Source organism: Pan paniscus, chromosome 5 (genome assembly GCF_029289425.2).
Source record: "Pan paniscus chromosome 5, NHGRI_mPanPan1-v2.0_pri, whole genome shotgun sequence".
NCBI lineage: Eukaryota > Metazoa > Chordata > Mammalia > Primates > Hominidae > Pan > Pan paniscus.
The window spans coordinates 154,072,221-154,093,884 of record NC_073254.2 but is presented as its reverse complement, the minus strand read 5'-3'; the positions used below and the strand labels follow the sequence as shown (position 1 = coordinate 154,093,884).

General features: G+C 42.8%; 1 long non-coding RNA gene across 1 annotated transcript in view; it reads right to left on the bottom strand.

The window, feature by feature from the left end:
* The window catches only part of LOC129398054 (uncharacterized), a 69,498-nt gene that overhangs the window by 35,012 nt on the left and 12,822 nt on the right, over positions 1-21,664 (bottom strand). The window contains exon 2 of the long non-coding RNA XR_008625785.2: positions 103-218. This is a non-coding gene — a long non-coding RNA (uncharacterized LOC129398054). The remainder of the gene's footprint in view (positions 1-102; positions 219-21,664) is intronic.

Sequence of the window (21,664 nt, the reverse complement as noted above, 5' to 3'; positions counted from 1 at the left end):
TGATGGTACTTGGAGGTGGGACTTTGGGAGGTAATTAGGTCACAAGGGTGGAACCCTCATGAAGGGGATTAGTGACCTTATAAGGAAAGGCCAATGACTTACCTTTTTTCTTTCCATAATTTGATGATACAGGAAGTCAGTGTCTGCAACCAGGAAGAAGACCCTCACTAGAACCTGCATCTGCTGGCACTCTGATCTTGAACTTCCAGTCACCAGAACTGTGAGAAAGAAACATCTGTTGTTTATAAGTCATTCAGCTGATGGCATTTTGTTATAGTAGCTTGAGTGGCTAAGACAACACCCATGCCACAAATGCAATGGACTCATTTACTCAGTCTGCAGAAACATGAACTGAAATGCTCAAGGAATGTAGTTGTTCTAATTGGTTCAACAGTCTACTTAAATGTGAGCCAAACCTTTCACTTTTTAAACTTATATCATTAATAATTTTCCAAAGGATACTTTTCCTAAATATAGTTTTATGTCCTTGTTATAAAGAAAAGTATACTTTTCTCTTCCCTCAATTTGTTAACTAGCAATACCTCAGGTTATAATAGAGTTGACCATATAACCTACTGTGATGGTTAATTTTAGGTGTTAACTTGACTGGATTAAGGAATGCCTAGAAACTTGTTAAAGTATTATTTATGGGTGTGTCTGTGAGGGAGTTTCCAGAGTAGATTAGCAAGTGAGTCTGAGCGCACTAGGTGGGGAAGACCCACCTTCCATGTGGGCCGGCACCATCCCATCTGCTGGGGGCCCAGAAAGAACAAAACAGGGAAAGGTGAGTATGTCCATCCATTCCATCTGCTGCTGGAGTTGGGATACACTCTTCTTTTCTCCTGTCCTTGGACAACAGCTCCAAGTTCTCTGGCCTTTGGATTTCAGGACTTACACCAGTGACCCCCACGACCCTCAGGTTCTCAGGCCTTTGGCCTTGGACAGAAAGTTACACTACCAGCTTCTTATTTTTGAGGCCTTTGAACTTGGACTGAGCCATATTATCAGAGTCTGGAGACTCTGAGCATCCCAGAGTCTCCAGATTGCAGATGGCCTGCAGTTGGACTTACACTCCATAATTGCATGCACCAATCTCCCCAATAAATCCCCTGTGATAGATCTATATTTTTATTTATTTTTATTTTATTTTTATTTTTGAGATAGGGTCTCACTTTGTAGCCCAGGCTGGAGGGCAGTGGCGCCATCTTGGCTCACTGCAACTTCTGCCTCCTGGGTTGGAGCGATTCTCCTGTCTCAGGCTCCCAAGAAGCTGGGATTACAGGTGCGCACCACCCCGCCTGGCTAATTTTTGTATTTTTAGTAGATAAGGGGTTTCACCATGTTGGCCAGGCTGGTCTCAAACTCCTGACCTGAAGTGATCCACCCGTCTGGGCCTCCCAATGTGCTGGGACTACAGGTGTGAGCCACTGTATCTGGCCAGACATCTATCTATATCATCAGTCTACATCTATAACTATATATTTACATCCTATTGGTTCTGTCCCTCTTGGAGAATCCTAACACACCTATTGTTCAAATTGGGACAATTTTGAGAGTGAAAGGAGGTGGGACAAATGGATGAACTGCAAGAGTCCTCAGATCAGTGGGCAATTGTAATTGTCCTGGTCATGATAGGATTCCCTTGGGGCTCCTCTGATTACATCCACTATAAAGTGCCATATGGGCATCACATCCTCCATTGGTTTGGTTTCTCCTTCCGTTCAATTTGGCCCACTGTTCTTCTAACTGCTTTCCTCTGGCTTTGAGGATTTGCTGTAATACACAACTTCCTGAGCTTAGAAATCTCAAACTGGCCCCTTGACTTTGTATACATCATCAAATCTATGTCAACCATAGAAGAGGAATCTGTTCCTTGCTCTGCTGCCTCAAAAAAACAATCATCATGGGAATCAAATGAGATAACAATAGCATGAAAGTGTTTGAAACCATAAAGTTTTATACAAATAAAGAGATGCTGGTAAGGGCAGTAGAGAAAACGTGAGGATAGGTATGGTTTTCTTGAGTTGCTGTTTAGGTGAGGCAGTTCAGCCTGTTTGTAGGGTGATAGGAGGGAGCTTCTCTGCATTATTCAAGCCAGTGGTGCTCTTAGGATAGTGCGTTAATTATACACTTCCAATTTGCCAGAGGCAGAGGCATATTCAGGCTCAGTTCACAGTCTGTTGTAAGGATGCATTGAGAAGCGAGGGAGATGGGAGGCCTATGAGCAGCTGCACAGCCAGGTTTCCCAGAGAAAGAAGTCATGATGGAGCACACAACAGAGCTCTAGAGGTCTGCCAGCCTCTCTGGAGCCAGATGCAACCCCAGGAGACGTCCCTGTGGAAACCAGTGTCAGCTGCTTCCTTCCCCAGCATTTTGCTTCAGCCCTCACTCCTCAGCCACTTCCACTGTTCCTGTGGTTAGTGACCGCCTCTGCCTCCTCCACTACCCGTGAGTCTTGTTTATTCACAGATTCTGTGCCTCTTGGTCTCTGCTTACAGCAATTCTTTGTGTGCTTAACTTCTGTGTCACTGTGACATTTCTAAATGTCTCTCATTCAGGCGCCTCAAAGGAAGGGCTCTGGTGGGTTATGTCGCCATCTATTACAGAATACTCCTTGGCTAGAGCTCTGGTACCAAGTACTTTTGGAGATTATTGGCTAGATAATAGACAGCTGACTCCTGGTATGTCAGTCATACAAAAAAAAGGGTTACTTATGTGTTAAAAATCTTCAGCTATTTGCTTTAAGGGTGGTCTTGTACAATGGAACTCTAAGCAGTACTATTTCATGTTACATTAATTCATTTTCCTTTAAGACTCTAGTTATATTACTTTATCTCATTTATTTTAAACTTGTAAGCTTTTCATATTTTTAGGTCTTAGCAATTTCATACTCTCAACGTGCACCTCAAATGATCAGTGTATCATCTTTGAATATGACCATCCTTTCTTTATAAAAAAATCTAATTATAATTGATCTTCTACTATACTAAACATTTTATTTATATTCATCTCTCATTTAATTTTCACAACCTAAGTAGAAGGTAGGTATCATTAACCTCATATTGCAGATGAAGAAAGTGAGTCTTACAAAAATTAAATAACTTAAGATTATAGAGTTAGGATTTCAACTCAATTCTGATTCCACAGCTCATGACATTTCCTTTTTTATCATGGTAACTTTCAGGTTTTATGCCCCAGTCTCTTTTTTGTTTTTGTTTCTGTTTTTGTTTTATTTTTTATTTTTATTTTATTTTTTGAGATGGAATTTCCTTCTTGTTGCCCAGGCTGAAGGGCAGTGGTGCAATCTAGGCTCACCACAACCTCTGCCTTCTGGGTTCAAGCGATTCCCCTGTCTCAGCCTCCCAAGTAGCTGGGATTACAAGCATGTGCTGCCATGCCCGGCTAATTTTTTGTATTTTTAGTAGAGACAGGGTTTCTCTATGCTGGTCAGGCTGGTCTCAAACTCCTGACCTCAGGTGATCCGCCTGCCTCAGCCCCCCAAAGTGCTGGCATTACAAGTATGATCCGATCCGCTGTGCCCGGCTTCCAGTCTCTTTTATTTATCTTTTTTTTTCTCTCATGTCTCCTGAGATCTGTGTTTTGTTTTGTTTTGTATTATGATGTCAGAATATATGCAGTGCTGTAATTCTATACAAAAAGTTTCTGAGGTCGGGCACATGTGGCTCATGCCTGTAATCTCAGTACTTTGAGAGGCTGGGGCCGGAGGATCACTTGAGGCCTCAAGTTTGAGACCAGCCTGGACAACATAGCATATAAATAACAACAACAGCAAAATAACCTGAGATCTTGTCTCAGTTTAATACTGTGATAGTTAATCTATGTGATTTTGGCATTTTACTTTTATTTCTCAATTACAATTTTAGTGCAAAAATATAAATTAATTATCTATTTTATCTCCTCCTGTACCACAACCTTTAGCTTATTTCCTCTTTACCCTATAGGGACAGCTTGGTGAATACTTCCAGGGAAAATTCTGCTTGAATTCCGCTGGTGGCATGCCCATAAGCATTTCCAGATCTGAAGGCGCTTGCGCCTTTCCTAGTACTCTACTGTCCACAGGGCCACAAGAGTCTCAACTGCTGGATATTGTCCAAGTCCTCGTCATTGCAGCTGTGATGGCTACACTGCTAGGCCTGGCTCGGAGGCACAAAGCCGGTTTTTTATTTGACCACAGAAAGGTCATCCCAACACTGAATTTTATCACCCCTTGGGGAGATGCTAACATAGGAGTCAAAATAGCGAAGGTTTAAGGTGAGAGGCGCGCTCCCGGTTAACAGGTATCCGTGGTCATTCTTCTGAATCTCTAGAAATCGGACTCAGGCGCTCCTCTCATTGGGGCTCCCCGCAGGCGACTGCATTTGCTGCGCGGCGCGGCCAGGCGTGTCCTTAGCGCCGGCACCGTCGCCCTCAGCATCCCACAGCGCGCAGCGCAGCCACCGCTCTTCTCTCCCACCTGCTCCGTGCAGAAGGGAAGAGGAGCCAGTCGAGCTGGAGGTCCAGCCAGCCCTTGGCCTCCAAGCAGGAAAAGGACAGCGCTGAGAAGCGAGGTGGGGGCATCTCCACTTCCGAAAGAGCCCAGCACGTGCCAACACCTAAGACCCTGGGCGACCGAAAGGAAGCAAACCCCAGGATGCTGCCATAGCTCCGGAGGGAAACCACCATAGCTCCAGGAGGGAAACCAAGGGGCCGGCCCAAAACACTGGGAAGGAGGAAGAGGGGGCATCTCTCGGGAGTCCTCCCGGGAGGAGCCGCTTCCTTCTGGGTCCGGACAGTTTTGCTCACCCCCATTGCCCCTGTCCTTCCCCCAGGCCACCGTCACCTGCACCGCCCACCTGCGTCCTCACCACCGCGGCAGGGCCCCTGTTGGCCCAGTGACAGCAGTGTTCCTCTGGCTTCAGTTCCCAGCCACGCACACACTTGCCCTCCTGGACGAGGGTAACAGCCCACTTCACGCTGCTGCACCTGCTGCGGCCCCACTCCCTTGTTGGTGGGGACTTTGCTTTCTGGGTTTCTGCTTTGGGGGCTCCTTCTCGGCTCCTCCACTGTTTCCTCTGACTTCCCAGAGGGCTCCCCGGCCATAAAAGAGGCCCAAGCCCCATCTCATTCTGGCATGTCCCACTCTATTGTCCTGGAGGCAGCACCTGTGGCCATTGGAGGGGGTGCGTGGCTCCCAGAATGCCCCCAGCCAACCTGTGTCTTTGTCACCACGTGGGGCTCACACATCCATCTTTCATCTTCCCCCACCTTTCCTAGTTCCTGAACCAGGTTGGACAGCTCCCTTTGTAGTACAGGAAGGCAGGCAGGGTTTGAGACCCCCTACCCCATTTTCACAGGGGCCCCAGCTCCCTTACCCTCAGCCTGGGCTCTGAGTACACATTGCAGTGATGGAGATGTAGAGTCACAGGTTGTCCAGGTGAGGCCCAGGTTCCCTGTGGCAGCCACCTGAGGCGGCCTGGGGTTGATCACCCAACCCTACCTGTTTCCACCACTTGGTCTATTTCCCCCTCCTCAGACAGGACACTAATAACAAGGAGCTTGCCCTGCCGGCTCCCAACCCTCCGGCTCTTCCCTACCCTACAGGGTTCTGGTTCCATCATTTCCTCTGTTCACAAACTATCACTGGACAGTTGTGTTGTCTCTTGTTCAATGTTCCATTCTTCAGCATCTATCATTGCTGCTGCTCCCAGCACCAAATGTTCATCCTCTGCCTCCTGCTCTGCACACATTCCCCTCCCTCAAGATAGCCTCCATGAGACTGGGGGTCTGCAGCTTGGCAGGCAGGCTGGCTGGGTTACTGACTATCCCAGTCCCAGGGAAGATAGGGCCCTGTCTCTAGGATGCTGCAGCAGAGTGAGGAGGGGCACTCAAATTGACCCTAAAGGGTGGAGGGGCCACCTTCTCCCCCTGTTTGGTTGGGGAATGGGTAGTTATTATTTGTCTCAGCCTGGGGCTCTGCCTCTAGCTTCCTACCTGCAGTTACTTAAAAAAGAAAATCCTTTTCTAAAAAAAAAAAGAAAGAAAAAGAAATCTAATTCAAACTGGCCTGAATGGGACAAAAAGGAGAATAAAAAGAGAATTTTTGCTCATGTAATAAGCCATCAGATGGCTTTGCATCAGAGGCTTAAAGAATGTTCTAAAGTCAGTCTCTCTCTAACACTCAGCTCTGCTTCTGGCAGTGTGGGCTTCATTCTTTTTTTTTTTTTTTTTTTTTTTTGAGACAGAGTCTTGCTCTGTCACTCCGGCTGGAGTGCAGTGCAGTGCAGTGGTGTGATCTTGGTTCACTGAAGCCTCCTCCTCCCAGGTTCAAGCAATTCTCGTGCCTCAGCCTCCCGAATAGCTGGGATTACAGGCATACACCACCACGCCAGGCTAATTTTTGTATTTTTAGTAGAGACGGGGTTTCAACATTTTGGCCAGGCTGGTCTCGAACTCCTGACCTCAGGTGATCCACCTGCCTCGGCCTCCCAAAGTGCTGGGATTACAGGCGTGAGCCACTGTGCCCGGCTTGGGCTTCACTCTTAAGCAAAGTATCTCCATGTATGATGAGATTCAGGCTCAGATGTTCTTGGCTGTAGGTCCAGAGAAAGGAGATAACTTCTCTTCTCCAAAATTGAAACAAAAGTCTGGTTTTGATTGGTCTGAATCACTTGCCTAACAGTGAGCAAATTGCTGCAGTTAGATGTTTGGGCTGTTTTGATAGGTGGATTCTGGCACTTCTCTATGCCTCTCTTCTTGTTTTGGAGCATGTTTTAAAGGGGAGAAATGTGCCAAAGAAAACCAGGGGCTTTCTGAAAAGGGGAAAAATTCTGCAGCTTTTTCTATTTGAGACTTTAAGTTATCTCTCAGGGTGGACACAAGGCCTTTGTACACATGACCCCACATGGGAAGAAATCTTGAGGGGAAATTATGACCTGGCTCACATGTAGGACCTGGAGATTTGTGGTTAAGCATTGGCAGCCCCTCTGGACTTCAGGATACGTTGAGGGACAGTGGCTGAGCTGGGGGTTTTATGTTGGAGCCTGTAATGGGTTGAATTGTGTCCCTTTGTCTTAGTCCGTTTTCTGCTGCTGGAACAGAATACCACAGACTGAGTAAATTGTAAAGAAAGTTTATTCAGCTCACAGTCCCGGAAGCTGGGAAGTCCACAGCATGGCACTGGCATTTGGCAAGGGTCACCCCATGGTGGAGGGGTGGAAGGCAGAAGCGAGCACAGGAGAGACAGAGGGGAAACTGAGCAGAAATCATTTTATCAGGAGCTCCCTCCTGCCCATCAAAACAGCCCAAACATCTAACTGCAGCAATTAACTAACTCACTCCTGTGATAGCAGCATTACTGCATCATGAGGTATATTAGTCCGTTCTCACGCTGCTATAAGGAACTGCCCGAGGCTGGGTAATTTATAAAGGAAAGAGGGTTAATTGACTTACAGTTCAGCATGGTTTGGGGAGGCCTCAGGAAACTTACAGTCATGGCAGGAAGTGAAGGGGAAGCAAGGCACCTTTTCACGAGGTGGCAGGAAGGAGAAGTGCTGAGTGAGTGGGGAAGAGCCCCTGATAAAACCATCAGATCTGGGGAGAACTCACTCACTATCACGAGAACAGCATGGGGGAAACCACCCCTACGATTCAATTACCTCTACCTGGTCTCTCCCTTGACATGTGGGGATTATGGGGATTATAATTCAAGATGAGATTTGGGTGGTGACACGAAGCCTAACCATATCATGAGAACAGGGCCCTCATAACCTAATCACTTCTTAGAGGTCCCATGTCTTAATACTGTCATAATGAAAATTAAGCTACCAACACATAAACTTTGGGGCACATATTTAAACCATAGCACCCTTCCTCAGAATTCACGTTTAAATCCTAACTGCAGTACCACAGAATGTGACCTTATTTAGAATAGAGCAGTTGCAGATGTCATTAGTTGAAGTCATACTGGAGTAGCGGGGACCTCTAACCCAATCTGACTGGTATTCTTATAAAAAGAGAAATGCGGAATGAGATATGCACACAGGAAGACTGCCATGTGAATACTGTAATTATGCCGTCATAAGCCAGGGAGCTACCAGGCCTGTAACAGATCCTTCCCTAGAGCATGCAGGCCCTGCTAACACCTTGATTTCTGACTCCTGACCTCCAAAACGATGAGACAATAAATTTCTGTTGCTCTAAGCCATGCAGTTTGTGGTAATTTGTTATGGCAGCCCCGAAAAACTAATACAGAGTCTAGAGTTGGTATGTGACTATGACCTGCGAGAGACTGAGCTTTAGCCATCACTAGGCATCATTGCATTGGGAGATAAAAGTCCTGTGATTAAATGCAAGATAGGCTGGGCATAGTGGCTCACACTTGTAATCTTAGCACTCTGGGAAGCTGAGGCCAAGGCAGGAGGATCTTTTGAGGCCAGGAGTTCAAGACAAGCCTGGACAACATAGTGAAACCCCAGTCTCTACAGAAAAAAAAAAAAAATTAGCTAGGCATGGTGGTGTGCACCTATAGTCACAGCTACTCAGGAGGCTGAGGTGAGAGAATCACTTAAGCCCAGGAGTTTGAGTCTGCGGTCAGTGAGCTATGTTCACTCCACTGCACTTCAGCCTGGGTGACAGAGCAAGACTGTCTTGAATGAATGAATGAATGAATGAATGCAGGATTGGTGCTCAACAGGGACACCATGTGGCAGTTTTAAAACAGCCTTTAGTGCCTGTGGGCTGACCAGCACCACCTAGTGTTTGAAAGATGGATGACTTTTATAATTTAGGAGGAAAGGAGGGGAGGTGATTATATAGGATTGTATGGATCTCAAATCATTAACTGGAGAATTACATATCTTTATCAAATAATTTTTTTTGAGGAAAAGTCTTGCTCTGTTTCCCAGGCTGGAGTGCAATGGCATGATCTTTGCTCACTGCAACCTCCACCTCCCGGGTTCAAGCGATCCTCCTGCCTCAGCGTCCTGAGTAGCTGGGATTACAGGTGTGCGCCACCACACCTGGCTAATTTTTGTATTTTTAGTAGAGATGGGGTTTCACCACATTGGCCAGGCTGGTCTTGAACTGCTGACCTCAAGTAATCCACCTGCCTCAGCCTCCCAAAGTGCTGGGATTACAGGCATGAGCCATTGCGCCTGGCCTCTTTATCAAGTAAATTTTAAATATCCAATATGAAACATTGTTCAAGGTTCTGAGAATACGTCTTTGAATAAGATAGATGAAGTTTCTGCTCTGGTGAAGCTTGAGCAATAGGACCCTGTTTCCCCAGTAAGCTGTATAATAGGTCATGTGCTACATGAGCCCTTCCAACTCCATATAGATCATGGGCCAAGGGAATTATAATAGGCTAGAAAGCCTGAATCAGATTTGAATTTGTTGCAGTTTCTAAAAGTAAAGGCATCAATGTAATGTTTGTCATTTCTCAATGTAGGATGAAGTAAGGAGTTTTCATTCCTGGTTCACACCTTATTATTATTATAATCAATAAACATTTTTAAAGTTTTTGATCTGATTAGGTTATCTATAATTAGTCTAGGCTAGTGGTTCTCAGTAAGGAGCAGCAAAATTTTCTGTGGTCTTTTGTGGTCTTTTTTTTTTTTTTTTTTTTTTCAAGACGGAGTCTCAATCTGTAGCCCAGGCTGGAGTGCAGTGGCACGATCTCGGCTCACTGCAACCTCTGCCTCCCAGGTTCAAGGGATTCTTCCAAGTAGCTGGGATTATAGACACTCACCACCATGCCCAGCTAATTTTGTATTTTTAGTAGAGACAGGACAGGGTTTTGCCATGTTGGCCACGCTCGTCTCAAACTCCTGACCTCAGGTGACTGGCCCACCTCGGCCTCCCAAAGTGCTACTAAAAATACAAAAATTAGCTGCACGTGGTGGCGGGTACAGTGGCATGCGCCTGCAGTCCCAACTGCTTGGGAGACTGAGGCAGGAGAATCTCTTTAGCTCAGAAGGCGGAGGTTGCAGTGACCTGAGATCACACCACTGCACCCCCGCCTGGGTGACAGAGTGAGACTCTGTCTCCAAAAAAAAAAAAAAAAATCTTTTATACCATATTTTTATTGTATCTTTTCTATGTTTAGATATGTGTAGATGCACAAATACTTACCTTTATGTTACAATTGCCTGCAGTATTCATTACAGTAACATGCTGTACAAATTGTAGCTGTGGAGCAATAGACTACCACACACATCTAGTAGACCATCTAGGTTTGTTTAAGTACATTCTATGATGTTTGCACAATGATGAAATCGCCTAATGACACATTTCTCTTAACGCTTCCTGTCGTTAAGCAATGCATGACTGTATTAAAAACTACTGATGCCTTGGTGGCGCGTGCCTGTAATCCCAGCTACTCAAGAGGCTGAGGTAGGGATAATTGCTTGAACTGGTACCTGGGAGGTGGAGGTTGCAGTGAGCCGAGATCACGCCACTGCACTCCAGCCTGGGCCACAAAGCGAGACTCTGTCTCAAAAAAAAATAAACCTACTGACGCCTAGGTCTCATTCCCGCCCCCCACTTCACTCCATCCCAAGGTTCTCATTTAATTAGATTGGAGTGTGGCTTGTGCATCAGAATTTTGAAAGCTCTCCAGCTGATGCTAACTTTTAGCAACATTTGAGAACCATTATTCTAAGCCATGAAAATTCATTCAGTATTTTTCAGTTGTGGTTGACAAGATCAGAATTTGGTGTTAGGAAAATTAATTTGGCAACGATATAAAGAGTGGAATGAAGCCCAAAGAAGTCTCAGAGAGAAGTCACATAGGAGACTAATGCAGTAGAATAAAGTGAGATAATAAGGGCCTAAGGAGAAATAGGTGTACTTGAGAATGCACATGTATTATATAAGTAACAGAACTTCAGTGCTGATTTCAGAGAAGCAAGTTTGATCATCTAATGACCTTGTTGACCAAACAATACTAAAATAACCTGTGCATCTAAATAAGGAGCTGCTTTTCCAATTGATAAGCTGATGCATCTCTTTTGTAAAAAAATATTTTATCAGTATTAATGCATATGTTAAATTTGACATTTCATAATGCAATTCATAGAATCTGCTGTTTGTTTACTATTCCAGAATTTTATTGCTGAGTTCTCAATTTAAATCTACAGGTATTTCTATTATCAGTGATGTGAATTATGATATAATAACTATTGATAATTGATATGGTTTGTCTGTGTCCCTACCCAAATCTCATCTTGAATTCCCATGTGTTGTGGGAGGGACCCAACAGAAAGTGATTGAATCATGAGGGCAGGTCTTTCCCATGCTGTTCTCATGACAGCAAATAAGGCTCATGAGATCTGATAGTTTTATAAAGGGGAGTTTCCCTACACAAGCTCCCTTCTCTTGTCTGCCACCATGTGAGATGTGCCTTTCACCTTCCCCCAGGATTGTGAGGCCTCCCTGGCCACGTGGAACTGTGAGTCTATTAAACCCTTTTCCTGTATAAATTACCCAGTCTCAGGTGTGTCTTTATTAGCAGTGTGAAAATGGACTAATACAATAATCAACAAAATGAGAATTATAGACATAAACTAAATATTGTAATATAATGATAGGCTAATTGCATTATAGCCATTGCTTTTCTTGCTATCGGTTTTTTGTTTGTTTGTTTTTGTTTTTGTTTTTTTTTTTAACATAGGGTCTTGCTCTGGGCTCAGGTGATTCTCTTGCCTCAGCCTTCTGAATAGCTGGGGACCACAGGCATGCACCACTGCACCCACCAATTTTTTTTTTTTTTTTTTTTTGGTAGAGACAGGGTTTCCCCATGTTGCTCAGGCTGGTCTTGAGCTCCTGGGTTCAAGTGATCCTCCTGCCTTGGCCTCCCAAAGTGCTGGAAGAAATTTTATAATTATAAAAATTAACAAGTTAAATTGATTTAAAATTGAAAAAATATTGGGAGGAGAAAATGGGAATTTGTTATTTAGTGGGTATAGAATTTTCTGGGGTTCAAATACCCTCTAGAGGTTTCCCATTGGTTACTTTGTGTACACCCTATGTAAATGAAGTAGTGCCCTGTGATCAGTCTGTTTGGTTGTGGACAGTGACCAATCAATCAGAGGCTGAAGTGAAGTTACAAAGTTATACTCCTATGCAAATGAAGACCTGGCCTGGCGACCAGGCTGATTGGTTGTAGGAGGGGACCAGTCAGAGGTATTTTCAGTTTTTTATCTGCCACACAGAAAAGATGGGGGTTGCAAAGGGAGTAGCCTTTGGGTCTTTTGCTACTTGGGCATGGAAAGTTGGAGTTTTCCTTTTGATTTAGCTCTAGGAAGTAGGCGCGAATCAGCCTTACGTTCCCTGCCTCCAGACCCTTTTCTCCTGCCTCAGAAGGTAGAATGCTAAGCTGGTCCCCAAGGTTGCTGCCCCTTGACGTACACAACCTGTGTAATCCCCTCCTTTTGAGTGTGAGACTGAACTGTAAATATAATAGAATAGTCACTCCCATGGCTAGATTACTGTAGTTGACTTTAAGAAAGGGAGGTTATATTCAGTTGGCCTGACCTAATCAGATGTGCCCTTGAAAAGGGACTGAGCTCTTCCTGGAGACAGAGATTTTAAATGTAAGAGGCCTCTAGCACAAGGAAGATTCTCTATTGCTGCCTTTAAAGACAAAGGTTACTACATGACAAGGGACTCAGAATGGCCCCTCAGAGCTAAGTATCGCCCTGGCTGACAACCAGCAAGAGAACAGGGACCACAGTCCTAAAACTACAAGGAAGTGAGTTCTGCCCATATCCTGAGTGAGACGAAAGAGGACCCTGAACTCCAGGTAAGGATGAGGATGATCCATCCTTGATTTCAGTCTTGTGAGAACCTGAGCAGACAACCCAGCTGCAATGTGCCTGGACTTTTGACCTACACAAAACGGTGAACTGGTAAGTGGTTATTGTTTTAAGTCACTAAACTTGTGGTAATTTGTCATGCAGCAATAGAAAGTTAATTGAGCAATTAGTTTTCATAAGACTTCAATAATAGTCGTGTGTCTTTGAAATTAAAATCTGATTTGAAAAAAACATGAATGCTGCAGAGACTATATAAGGAAAAATATTGGCTGTAACTCAGTGTGTATACACATGACTCAGATTTTAGCAAAACAACATCTAGCACAAAAAGATCATCCAAAAATGTTTTCAGTGTGATATGGGAAATTTTACTCCCTTAGCAGAAACCGTAGCATAATTTTATACGAACATTTATACAGAAACTGAATGTTAATGAAATACAAAACCAAGTGATTCAAGTTATAGAAGGTGGGATAAATAAAATAATTTTGGAGAGTTAGGAAATGCTAAATATTACTTAATCATTTTAGATAAAACTCCTGATGTAAGTAAGCCATATAATTCAGATAATTATGTCTGGATTTGTAGATTCCCAAAATGCAAAAATTTCTAGACTTGAACATTTGGGGGAATTTTGTCCAGTAGATTATAGGGCTGCTAATATGATGCTTTGATACTCTCATAATTGCTTCAAGTTTGGTGATTCACTAGAAGGACTTACAGGCTCAATAGCAGGTTATATTCATGGAGAAGATATCTCACAGCAATGAATACAGAGCAAAACAGCAGGAAAAATATATGTCCTGGTGAAATACAGATAGGCTAGAAAGGGCTTCTGAGTCCTTTCTCATATGAAGCTACAGAGAATGTGCTTTTTCACTCTTAATGAGCTTCATTGACATGTGTGGAGTATATATGCCCCGGAAAGCCATTCAGATCTCAGGGTTGGAGGCTTTTATGGGGTGCTGACCCTACAGGCATATCCTGCAATCAAACCAGCCATTGTAACTGAGACTCAGAACCTTGGCAATGAGAATGGGGGCACCTTATCTATCTTGATGTTTGTGCAAAGCAACCTGACAAGCTGGTATAGCATGGTCCACTGCTCTAGCTGTAAACAACAAAATCATCAATCACTAACATAAAGAACATTCTAAGGGCCACATTCCCAGGGGTTGGCCAAAGGTCAATCTTGGTTCCAGACTCCCTTGAAGGCATGCAAAGAGTAAGCAACCAGATCTGTGATCTCTCTCTCTCTCTCTCTCTGTCCCTCCCTCTGTCAATAGCCCTCTGAATCTGTGGGTTCCACATCCATGGATTCAGTCAACTTAGGATCAGAATTTTTTTTTAGTTGCATCTGTACTGAATATGTACAGACTTCTTGTCATTATTTCCTAACAATTCAGTATAAAAACAACTGCTTACATAGTATTACATTGTATTAGGTATTATAAGTAATCAAGAGATGATTTAAAACACACAGGAGGATATGCACAGGTTATATGTAGATTTTATATCAGGGACTTGAGCTCGGTGGATTTTGGTATCCACAGGAGGTCCTGAAACCAATCCCCCATGGAGAATGAGGGACAACTATGTGTATATATACATTGAAAACAATGCCAGAAATGCAAATAGAAAAACAACAGTTTTCAGTAGGAGATCTTTAAAAAGTATTAATTTTAGTCTACAATGAAATGATGGAATATATGTAAAAACATTTAACAGGGATACATTTAAAAACTTTAAAACACAATTGGAAAGTTAATACAAAATCTCAAGTAGAAGTATGCAATTGCTTTTAGAAAATATTAATGTATTAATAGGCACTAGAATACAAGCAAAAATTATACTTCTGAAAAAAAGTCACCAAATTCATTTTGTCAGTATTAATGGGACATGATATTTTAAGTGAAATTAATGTTATAAACAAAAGAATTCAGTGTACATAATGCCTTTGAAATCATCAAAGGCAAGAAGAAAGTCTTTGAGGAAAAACAAATTGTGTTTATGATATCTAATTGACACCAAATGGCAGTCTATTGATATTAATGCCAACTTGTCTACATAGAAAACACTAGAACTATTATGATTTTTCTCAACACAAAGTCTGTCCCACCTATGAGCCAAAACTAAATGTCAATATCAATTCTTTGTTTACGTTAGATATAACAGCACTATTTTTAAAAGAAAGCGTGGCCGGACGTGTGGTTCACGCCTATAATCCCAGCACTTCGGGAGGCTGAGGCCGGTGGATCACAACGTCAGGAGTTCCAGACCAGCCTGGCCAACATGGTGAAACCCTGCCTCTACTAAAAGTACAAAACTTAGCTGGGCAGGGTGGTGTGCACCTGTAGTCCCAGCTACTTGGGAGGCTGAGGCAGGAGAATTGCTTGAACCTGGGAGGTGGAGGTTGCAGTGAGCCAAGATTGTGCCATTGCACTCCAGCCTGGGCAACAGAGGAAGACTTCATTTCAAAAAAAAAAAAAAAGAAAATGTTACTATATCAAAAGAACATCCTGGTCTCTTCAATGCAAGATGACCAGTGTTATCTGCAGAACTACTATAACTATGTAACTCAAATGACACATTTACAATTTAAATTGACTGTTGACCATAGTAAGGAATTCCATATTGATGGGCACCAACACAGAAGCTTTTCTTAAAACCTATGATAAATCTCATTGGAGTGCAGCATAATTTTGAGGGACAATTTCCCAGATGGATTTTTAAAAACTTTCTTTTAATTTTACAGAATAGATGTAACTTTGCCAAAATTGGTCACCAGTGGAGAATGTGTCTTCTCAAAATTAAAACTTATCAAAAGTGACATAATGTCTATAGTGTCACAAGAATGCCCAATCCAGTAACCATTTTTGAAGGAAAAAGTTATTGGAGCAAGTAAACTGAAACTATCAAAATGAATTTCCTTCCTATAAAAGAAATATCTATAATAATTTTATAAGAAATTGTTATAGTCCAATGACTTTGGGTGCCCCATTACTCCAATTAAAATGTAGACTTTTATGTCAGTTGACTTGGTTGGCATAAAATATACAAGATGACACCATATTTTTGTAACTATTATCATCCCTTCCTCCAAGCGCATGCCCATATCCATGGCAGCTACAGCTTAATTCCTTGATGTGCCTAACCTTCCAAACAAAACGGTGAAGCTTTCTTCAGCAAAATTCCTAGAAAACGAAGAAGTTTAAGAGTAGTTTTGTGCTTATTTAGAGCTAGAGGACAGTGCAGAAAAACATAACTCCCAGAAATCTAAGCCTTATTTATTATCATTATTTTTTTAGACAGAGTCTCACTCTGTCACCAGGCTGGAGTGGAGTGGCGCGATCTCGGCTCACTGCAACCTCCACCTCTCGGGTTCAAGTGATTCCCCTACTTCAGCCTCCTGAGAGCCTTACTTTTTTCTAACAAATATCAGTAGGGGTGGAAAAGTTGCTTTTCTTCTTTCTAGTCTAACATAACAAGCACTACAGATTATCCAGTAACAAAAATATTTAGCACCTCTCCTGACAAAAATAACAGCCAGAGATAGGAATATGGTAACTGGAGAAGGGTGCCATCAATGGAACAGAAATTTCAAAGAATTCCTGGGAAATAGACATCATATGGGCATATATTTATGAAGTGTTCTGTGAAGAGAAGCCACAAACCAAAATAGCTGAGAGAGGGACATGTACACAGACTGGAGCTTTTTTCCTAATGGTGCGCCAGGGATACCCGCAGTTCCCAGCCTCTGTGGACAGCTTTAGGTGTAGCCACAAGGTCATGAAAGAACCCAGCACTGGGTGGTTACCCCAACTCACGCTCCCACTACCCTGAAAGACTGAATTTACTAATGGACAACTGCAAGAATGTATTTAACAATATAATTCAGACCCACAACCTGCAGCATTGTGCCCAGGAAACCAGCCCCCTTATCTACAATAAACAGCCCAGGAAGCCAGCCTGCTGTAAGTCAGACTGGCAGGAAGCCAGATTGCTACCTCCGGTAACCGTCCAGGAAGCTAAACAAGAACTTCTGCCACAACTGGCACAAAATGTCCAGGACTTGGTTAGTAACTGGCAGCTTCCCTAATTTTTGTTCTCACTTCCAACTTAGGACCAACCTGAGAAAGCCAATTATATGCCCCCAACCAATCACATGGGATGCCCCACTTCTCAATAGACACTTTCAGCTTCCCCCTGCCAACAGCCTGCAGTCAGGGTACACCTGAAGCCTTCTCTTTTCCCCTCACTATGAAGCTTTTCTTCTCCTCTGCCTGCCTTGTAGTCTCTGCCAAACATAGGTGATGGTGGCTGACTTCCTTGCTATAGCAAGCTCTGGATAAATAGCTTCTGCTTTTCTCATTTAGTTGGTCTTTGTTTATTTCCACAACCCAGGCTGGGTGCAGTGGCTCACACCTGTAATCCCAACACTTTGGGAGGCCAAAGGGGGAGGATCCCTTGAGTCCTGGAGTTCGAGACCAGCCTGGGCAATGTAGGGGTACTCCACCTCTACAAAACAAACAAACAAAAAATTAGCTGGGTGTGGTGGCATGCACCTGTGCTCCCAGCTGCTTGGGAGGCTGAGGCAGAAGAATTGTTCTAGCCTGGGAGTTTGAGCATGCAGTGAGCCATAATCCCGCCACTGCACTTCAGCCTGGGTAACAGAGCAAAACCCTGTCTCAAAAAAATAAAAAACAAAATAAAACAAAAATAAATAAAAATTAAAACATATTTCCACAACCCCAAAACAGCTCTCAAAGATAAGTGGGTTTCTGCTCTAGAGAGCTCCCACATGGAGGCCAACAGATGCAGATGACAGCCCAAGGTAACTTCCAAGTTGACCACAGGGCCCGGTGGGAATAAAAGTTAAGTTTGCTTCTCCTGAAAATGAAATGCAGCAAAGGCCTCCACTTCAGGAAAGTCTTTCCTTGGCAACAGTGAGGATTTGTTATGGCCTGCTCACTACCCATAAAGGCATCATAGGGTCTGTCTGACTGTCTGCCCAGCTTCTCCTCTCACACAGCTCTGGAGTTGGCTTCTCATTGAGACTGTTCTGTTCTATGATTTATAATTTACATTAAAAAATTTATTGGTATATAATAGCTGTACAGATTTTGGGGGTACATGTGATGTTTTGATACATGTATACAATGTGTAATGATCAAATCAGGGTAATCAGGATAGCTATCACTTCAATTATTTGTATTTTCTTTGTGTTGGGGACATAACAATTCTTATTTTTAGCTATTTTGAAATATACAATAAATTACTGTTAACTATAATTTCCCTACTGTACTATCAATTACCAGACTTATTCCTTCTATCTAAATATATTTTGGTACCCCTTAATCAACTTCTCTTTATCCCTCCCTCCCTCTTTCCTTCCCAGCTTCTGGTAACCACCATTTTACTCTCTACCTCCATGAGATCCAGGATTTAGCTCCCCCATATTAATGAGGATATGCGATATTTGTCTTTCTGTGCCTGGCTTATTTCACTTAACATAATGACCTCCAGTTCTATTCATGTTGTTGCAAATGAAGGATTTTGTTCTTTTTTGTGGCTGAATAATATTCCACTGTCTTTATCCATTCATCTGCTGATGGACACTTGGGTTGATTCCATATCTTGGCTATTGTGAGTAGGGCTGCAATAAACATGCAAGTGCCCACGGGTCTGAGAAACTTGCCAGGCAGCAATCTCGGCTGGGAACCCGACATCAAGCTGATGGATGAGATGGTGATGATCATAGGGGGCAAGATGGAGGCCACAACTTTCAAGTGGTTCATGGAGATGTGTGTCTGTGGCTACCTGGCTGTGCGGTGAGATATCTCTTTGATATACTGATTTCCTTTCTTTTGGATATATATTCAGCAGTGGGATTGATGGATCATATGGTAGGTATAGTTTTAGTTCTTTGAGGAACCTCCATACTGTTTCCCATAATAGCTGCACTACTTTACATCCCCACCAACAGTGTACAAGTGTTCCCCTGTCTCCACATTCTCACCAGCATTTGTCATTTTTTGTCTTTTTGATAATAGTCATTCTAACTAGAATGAGATGATATCTCATTGTGGTTTTGATTTGAGTTTTCCTGATGATTAGTGACACTGAGCATTTTTTATATACTTGGACATTTCTATGACTTCTTTTGAGAAATGTATTTTGCCCATTTTAATAGGATTATTATATTATTATTATTATTATTATTTTGCTATTGAGTTGTTGGAATTCCTTATATATTCCAGTTATTAATTTCTTTTTTTTCTTTTTTTGACGGAGTCTTGCTTTGTTGCCCAGGCTGGAGTGCAGTGATGCGATCTCGGCTTACTGCAAGCTCTGCCTCCCGGGTTCACGCCATTCTCTTGCCTCAGCCTCCTGAGTAGCTGGGACTACAGGCGCCCACCACCATGCCCAGCTAATTTTTTTGTATTTTTAGTAGAGACAGTGTTTCACCATGTTAGCCAGGATGGTCTCGATCTCCTGACCTCGTGATCCACCTGCCTCGGCCTCCCAAAGTGCTGAGATTACAGGCGTGAGCCACCGCACCCGGCCCAGTTATTAATTTCTTGTCAGATGAATAGTTTGCAAATATTTTCTTACTTAAACTTGGACAGTGTGATATATATATATGAAGTGTGAAGGCCCTAGGATAGGTTATTTGACATCTGAAGCATGTTTTCCCTAATCAAGAATACATGCTCCAGAAGTGGTTAGCATTTGAAACATCTAATCAGGCAGCCTCCCTGCAGAGGCTACTCCTACAAGCTTCGGTGATTTCCATCTGCACTATAAGGATTGTTTACCAGCATAAGAGCTGTTAGAATTCATTTTTTAATTGTTGAAATGAATGGTGTTCAAGTTATACGATTTGCTAAAAAATATTATGCAAGAATGGTTGCCCTTGCATGAGCTGGGATATCAGAATCCAATGAGTGCAGCTTCCCATACCTTTCAAATTTCTTGTTCTAGGGCTCCAAAGAAAACCTGATCATGCTACTTTAAAATCTCACCAGGTTAGTTCAATCTTCCTACTAAAATATTGTCACATTCAATGAAGTTTTTATGCAAGGTAGTCACAGAGCTTGTAAAAACAGATTATAAAAGCTATTTGTTTGAGCCATAATTCAACCTGAAACTTGCTTTCATCATAACATATACCTGATAGTAAGGTTGTGTGGGAACACCTCTCACTCTCTACTACCTTTAGTCACTGGAGACTACTGACGTGTCCCAGCAATGATCTGTTTCTAATGGTTGGACTAGCTTAAGCCAGTTTAAATCCAGGGAAAAGGCTTGTTTTGGAAATGTATCTACACAATGTCTGAGAAAATCTATGCTACTTATTTGTATTGATGAAGCACTTTCTTTTTCCTTTCCTTTCTCAGTAGTTTATAATAAGAACTTTCTTAACTTTTGAAAATGAATGGATAACCAGGGTCACCAGGCAATTGAAGAAAACACATTCAATTCAGTAATTCTTTTGGCATTACTATGAGGATTAAGTTAGATAATGTGTGTTAAATGCTTAGTATTTATCACTTAGCACGTACTCTATAAGTGATAATTATTACTTTAGATAATTAAATGTAAAATCTGAGAAAAAGTCAATAGAGCCCCTAAAGTTTCATTTTTTTCAATAATTCTCACACAGACTCAATAAATTTTAGAAAATTCCTCCTATCTGGTAGGCACTGGGAGTATGGTTGTGAAGAACTGGCAAAGACCCCACCTTGATGAAGTAGACATCTTAGGGCAGAGGCATACCACCAACAAATAAATCCATAATATCATGGAGTGACTGGTGCTCCAAATTAACATAGGGCTGAGCTGGTTCAGGGATGGAGTGTAATGGGATGGAGTGAGGAAGGGGATGGCTGCCTTTGTTAGCATGTTTCGGGGAGCCCTGGATGTAGAAGTCACATTTAAGCAGAGGTTCTGAGTGATATGAGGAAGCAAGTCATTGCAACATCTGGGAAGAGCGCTCCAGGTGGGTAAAACAGCAAGTGCGAAGACTAAAGTGGGAATGTTCAGGCAGAGTTAGAAGTCTTGTGAGACTGGGCACAGTGTGGAAGAAGAAGGCCCAAAGAAATAAGGTCATTCCTGCCCGGTTTCTGTGCAGCCTGGAGGCCATTCTAAGGACTTTGGATGGAATCTGAAATATGAGATGGAGACATTGAGGAGTTAGAAGAGAGAAGGCTCATGATCTGGTTGACACTTATCAAAAATGAATTAGAAGACATTTCAGTAGTCCTGGGAAAGAAGATGGCAGCTTGCCTAGGGTATTAGCGGTGGTGGAGATGAAAAAGGTCAGACGAGGGCTGTATTTTGAATGCAGAGCTGTTGAGTTGTCTATGGACTGAGTTTGAGATGTGAGACAAAAAGAGAAGCTAAAGATGGCTTCAACCTGAGTAATGCGATGAAAGGCCATGTGGTTTGCTAAGGATCATCCTTAGTGGGATGAGAGCACCAAGGAGCAGGCTGGGAGGACTTGAAGGCGTGTGATCGTTAAACACTAGTGTTAGATGTGTTGCAGCAGTTCTCTGTAATTAGTCTAAAAGCCCTCATGTAAGAAAAGTGACCATTCAGATTTAACAAGATTGGGATTCAGAAAAGGAGACAATGACTAGAAAATTGGATTCTAATAGAGTTAAGACAGAAACATCTGGTAACAGTTTCCCCACATCTCTGGCACTGGGGAATAGGGGTTATTAATTGAATTGCACTGTGTGTTCATTGTGATTTGTAGCATATGTATGTGACTGAGACACAGATATTAATACGGAAGCATTTCCTCCTGCTCATGACCTTCTGAGGACTTCAAGGGGCCTGCTTTA